Source organism: Otolemur garnettii, unplaced genomic scaffold, assembly GCF_000181295.1.
Source record: "Otolemur garnettii isolate 467f Iridium unplaced genomic scaffold, OtoGar3 scaffold00012, whole genome shotgun sequence".
Lineage (NCBI taxonomy): Eukaryota > Metazoa > Chordata > Mammalia > Primates > Galagidae > Otolemur > Otolemur garnettii.
Window position 1 is genome coordinate 10207976 of NW_003852407.1, and position 6103 is coordinate 10214078.

Sequence of the window (6103 nt, forward strand, 5' to 3'; positions counted from 1 at the left end):
AAACATCATAAAATGGACCGTTTTAAAGTGAACAATTCTGTGGCATTTAGAACATTCACGATTTTGTGCGACTAGTACCTGTATCTAGTTCCAAAACATTTTTATTATTCTTCATTCATTCTTCCCACCCCCAGCTCCTGTCCCTATGAACTTACCTGTTCAGCATATTTCAGTTAAATGAAATCATACAGTGTGTGACCTTCGTGCCGAGCTTCTTAGAATAATGCTTTTAAGGTTCAGCCACGTCGTACCTTGGGTCAATGCTTTATTCTCTTTTACAAGTGGATAATATTCCATAGTGTGGCATTATTTATCCATTCATCCCCTGATAAACATGGGTTATTTTTGACCTTTGACTATTGTGAATAGTGCTGCTATAAGCATTTTTGTACAATATTTATTTAAATACCTGTTTTCAATTCCTGCAATAGGCTCAGGAGTATAATTTCTGGGGCATGTGGTAATTCTATGGTTTACTTTATTTTTTGCACTGCCCAACTATTATCTTTCTTTTTTTATTTGCAGTTTTTGGCCGAGTCTGGGTTCGAACCCACCACCTCCGGCATATGGGGCCAGCACCCTGCTCCTTTGAGCCACAGGCACCACCCATACTGCCCAACTATTTTCTACAGCAGCTGAACCATTTTGCCTTTCTACCAGCCATATGTGAGGGTTCTAATTTTCCCAATTTCATTTCACAAATGATTCCCAAAAATACGTATCTACTTTCCCATCTATAGTCTGGAAAGTAGCAATCCTTTCTTCAGGCTCCCTATCATGGGCCAGTTACTCTTCATTTCTCTCATCCAATTAACTTGTTCCTCTGAAATCCACCTGTCTACCTCCCTAGAGCAGGTCCCAGCTTTGCCCAGTAGCTGAAAATTTCCTTTCAAACTTAAGCAAAGTCTCTGTGAAGAAACTTTAATGTTTTAAGCATCACAATTTAAGTGTCAAAGGTATATATATTTCCAGATGTGCAAGGTCTCTCAGATTTTCACATACCTTTTCCAAGTTGGACTGCAGAGAAGGTTTATGCAGGGTCGTCATTATCACATCTTTTGTTGTGATGTATCTTTCTTAACACAGAGAATGTGTTCCACAAAAGAAAGTATTAAAACTAAACAAGAAGGAAACATGAAATATAAGAAACAGGAAATCCAAACTGGATAAACGTCAAAGAAGTTTTCCTAAAGGACAGCAAAAGTTCGCCTCCAGCTGGGCATAGTGCCTAGAAAGGCACCAAACGAGGCAGAGGGAAACAGAAGTTTCCAGGTGGGACGACTCCAAGAAAAACAATTGGAATTGGTGGATCACCTCTTATAATTAAGCTTATGGAAAATTTTACTGAAGGTTATTGGAATGACAAGAAAATAGTGCAAAGAAAATTAAGCAGATTAAATATTAAGGCAATTAGGCCTGACGGGCCAGTCACCACCTGCTCTCCCAGCACAGCCGTAGTCTGGACTGCTGAGCACTGCCTGGGTGTCTGTGCCCTCCATGGGCAGCAGCACGGGCTACGATGACAGATTATGGTGAGGAGCTGGAGGCTCTGGAGTCCATCTACCCCGACTCCTTTACAGTGTTATCAGAAAATCCACCCAGCTTCACTATGACTGTGACATCGTAGGCTGGAGAAAATGATGAAACTGTCCAGACGACCCTCAAGTTTACATACAGTAAAAAACACCCAGGTCAAGCTCGTCTTTATGAAGTATTCTCCCAGGAAAATCTAGAAGATAATGATATCTCAGACATTTAAAAATTATTAGCATTACAGGCTGAAGAAAATCTTGGAATGGTGATGATCTTTAATGATAACTCTGCAAAAAAAATTAAAGGAAATAGTCAATCAGATAAAAACTAGAAGAGAGGAAGAAAAGAAACAAAAAGAAAAGAAGCCGAAGAAGCTAAAAAGCAATTCCCATGGCCCCCCTGTTACAACGGAGAATTCCCTCAGTTGGAAAGAAGCCAAGGTTGATGCAGAACTTTGGGAAACTAAAATGAAATAGATGAAAGAAGAAGTACAAGCAGGAAAAAATAAATTAAGTGGAAAAAATAAAACAGTTATGTGAAACAGATCATAATCTTGACACATCTGATATCAGTTCTTGCAGGATGCTGGAAACAGTGTGGAAATAGATGAGTCTTTGTTCCAGAAAATGGATGAGCTGGAGTTGGAGGAGGAGGAGGAGGATCTAGACAACAATTCTGCCGACCCAGCGAGTGACTCACCAACGAACGGACTGCGCCCATCTGCAGAGAGGCTTGACTGCCACAGCATCTGTGGTTATGCCTGGAAGGTTTTGATTTTCCTTCCTTTTTTCCTAAAACAAAAATAATTTTCAGAAGAATATCTTCTGATAGCTTTCATCATTGAATTTAATAAACTGACCTTAAAATTTCAAATATAAATAAAGTAAAACAAAAACATTAAGGCAATTGCTAAATCACTTAAGGTAAACAAGAATTAAGAAAGGGAACAGGGATATTATATTATTGGCATAAGAATACGTGGTGACATAAGAATACAAACACAGTGATTAACTTAATCAAGATTTATGTTGATTTTAATGATATAAAATTGTATCAGAAGAATAGGGGCTCAGTGCCCATAGCTTAGTGAGTAGGGCACTGCCTACATACACCCAGGCAGGTGGGTTCGAACCTGGCCCAGGCCTGCTAAACAACAATGACAACAATAACAAAACATAGCTGGGCATTGTGGCAGGTGCCTGTAGTCCCAGCTACTTGGGAGACTAAGGCTAGAGAATGGCTTAAGCCCAAAAGTTTGAGGTTGCTGTGAGCTGTGACACCACAGCACTCTGAGGGGGACATAAAAAAAGAAAAAAGAAGGCTAGGGAGAGGAGGCCAGATGTGACAGGTCATGCCTGTAATCCTAGCTCTTTGGATGGCTGAGGGCAGAAGATTGTTCGAGGCCTGGGATTTGAGACCAGTTTGAGCAACATAATGAGACCCCACCTACACAAAAATTAAAAAAAAAAAATCAGCCAGATGTGGTGGCTCAAAAAATAAAGTTACTAAGAAGGCTGAGTCAGGAGGACTGCTTGAGACCAGGAATTCAAGATCATCCTGATCATCCTGAGAAAGACTAAGACCCAATCTCTACAAAAATTAGAAAAATTAGCTAGGCTTGGTGAAATATCCCAGCTACTCGGAGGCTGAGGCAAGAGGATTGCTTGAACCCAAGGGTTTTAGGTTGCAGTGAGCTATGACAATACTGCTGCACTGTAGCCTGTGCAACAGAGAGAGACCATGTCTCAAAGAATAAAAAAATATATAGAACGAGGAAACAAAGAAAGGAGAAAGAAGAAGGAGGTTTGTGTTCAAGTACTATGAAAAATGGACAATAAATTACGTCTAAAGTTAGTGGATTGAAAAATAACAATCGATATGAATGTTTCAGTTATCTATTGATGTAAAACAAGTCTCCCCAGTGTCAGTGGTTTAAAACAATGACCATAATTTTATTATTATCTCTCACATATATGGAGTTGATTCTGCCAGTTGGCTGGGACCTCATCTGGGGCTGCTGGCTGGAACACCTACACATGGGCTGTCTACATACGCTCCATGAACTTCTTTACAACATAGGGGCCTCAGACATCTTAATGTGGTAGCTCAGGATTCCACAGGCAATTGTCCGTCATGTCAAAGATGAGTCATTCTTTTATGAACTAGTCACTAAACCACAAAGTACCATTTTAGCATAGTCACAGGCCCACCTTGATTCAAGGAGAAGAAACCCGAACACCACCTCTGGATGGAAGGAGTATCAGTGTTACAGTGGGAGAAGAGCCCAGGAGATGGAGCTCTGATTGTAGCCACCTCGGAAGATACAATTGGCTACACATATTACTTAGAAAGAAAATGTTAAAGCCAGAAGAAAAAGCTAACAATCATAATCATAAGTGTTTTGCTTTTGGTAAGAGAAATTGGGATAGATTTTAAAACTACTTTACTTCTTAAAATAGCTACATACCTTCCTTTGGTGAAATTTTTTTTAAATGTTTTAAAAAGTAAGAAGCTGGCATTCCTCTCTATCTAAATGGATGTATCTATCTAAATGGATACATAAAGCCTTGGCATTCAAGGGACACCCTGGTGGTTTACGCCAGAGCCATCAGAGCTTTGCATCTCACTTTGCACTCTCTGTAGACATCACAGCTCAAATACCACAATCTAAAAAGACAACATCAATTATTTGTAACAGTCTTCCCATGTGACAGTAAAAACCCTCCACTCACTGACATCTGTAATCAACCACAAATAAACACGGCCAAACCTCCAGTATGTGAATAACACTGAATCAGGCATAAAGGGCACCAATGATTACATTCCTGGCCAATAAAAGTCTAGTTAAAAGAACTCTAAGAAACTGTGTCAGGAATTTTGATCTTTGGTTATGACCAAAGGTAACACTGAGCCTTTGAATCCTTGAACCAATGGAGTCACCAACGAATACTTAGATACCATCTCATTATTCAAAAATTTTCTTGGCTATCTTCTATTTTTTCATATTATTTATAATAATGGCATTACTGCATACAGGGTAAATTGTTAAATGAAGTTGTTGTAGTCAGAAATTAGAAAGTTCCGGGGTCACTGTTCAAACATCAAAAACCTGGAATCAAAGCCAATTTACTTAGTAGTTTTTCCGCATGTTCTGCCACTTTTTGTAGTCAGAGACATCTATTTGTAACCTGTAATTCTCTTCTTTCGGGATATTACATTGTCATCTCTGCTTCCCCACCAATAAAGCTGGTATATTATAAATAATTAATGCATTGCAATATCTGCCAAGGCTGTAGATTTCAGACATGAGAGGCCTCAACAACTGTAATTGTGCCAAAAAGTCTAAAAAATCCCGCTCTCCCACTGTTTATAAAGACCAGCCCAATGCACTTATCTCTGAGTTCAGTTCACCTAGTACAGGTGGTTGTAGTATATTGAGGGATTGAAACTGGGAGGAAATTGTGAAATATTACAATAGGAGAAGAGGTCTTCCTCTTATATTCACTTTGTTCATAGTTTCTGTTTCAGAGGTAAGATGAAAATTTCCACATTCTGGCTTCTACATCATAATATCATGACACCAACCTTTCAGAATCCTATTACTCAGATTGCTTTTGACTTGGCCTCCGTGTTTCCAGGACTACTGTGAAAGGAATCCTAGGTCTAGAACTGCGTTGATCAATTCTCTCCCACCTCAGTTTCCTTTCTCTACCTGTAAAATAAAAGACTTTTGACCTCTAAAATTGTTCCAATTATGACATTGTCTGAACCTGGAAAAAAGTAAAGTTAATCACTGGGGGACTTAGATGCATGGAATGACTGTATTAAGAAGAAAAGGAGTTTGGCTTCAGAAAGATTCCAGAAGCAACTGGAAAAGAGAAGTGAGATGTGGTGGAAATGAGCGAAGGGGGTTAGTTTCATCCCACTGTCCCCTGGAGAAACCTAAAAGCCCACACTGGACAGTCATCCTAGCTGCATCTTTACGGTCCGTCACTACTGACATTCATTAATGATTCTGGGCTGGGCTGGGTCTAGAGGAAATATACATTGGGGTTGTTTTGTAGTAAGCGTTTCTTGACGAGTATAATGAACACCTTTAACTTCACCTGACCAGACCCTTTTCTCATTTCCTCATATTTCTACCCAAAGCTGTATTTTTTTATGTTTTGTGTGGTTTTATTTTTCTTTTTAAGAATTCCAATAAGATTACTCCTCTGGCCAGGATGGAATAACAAGCACCAGATTTACTCTCCCTCTGAAACTATGTTTCAAATGGCAATGAATATAAAATGGTAGTTTCAAGAGACTGGGCCCTACGCACTGAAGGAGAGGAAGATCTGAGAGACAGGAGAGGCGTGATTGTCTCAGGACAAGTAGCAGCAGGGGAGGTGGAGCCTGGGTGGAACCCAGAAGACTGCCTGAGTTGGAGGGTTAGAGCTGACAGTGTGGGGAGACCAAGGCAGCTAGAGTTCACAAGACAGAGTGCTAAAGAGAGAAATTTGCACAGAAAGAAAATTTAGAATAACAGCAGCAGGAGTCCCTTGAGAAGCCATCTTGTGAAAATGCATGT

General features: G+C 39.8%; 1 pseudogene; it reads left to right on the top strand.

Annotated features, from left to right (window-relative positions):
* Positions 1 to 1519: 1519 nt before the first annotated feature.
* Positions 1520 to 2339, top strand: LOC100946906 (annotated as a pseudogene).
* Positions 2340 to 6103: the final 3764 nt, after the last annotated feature.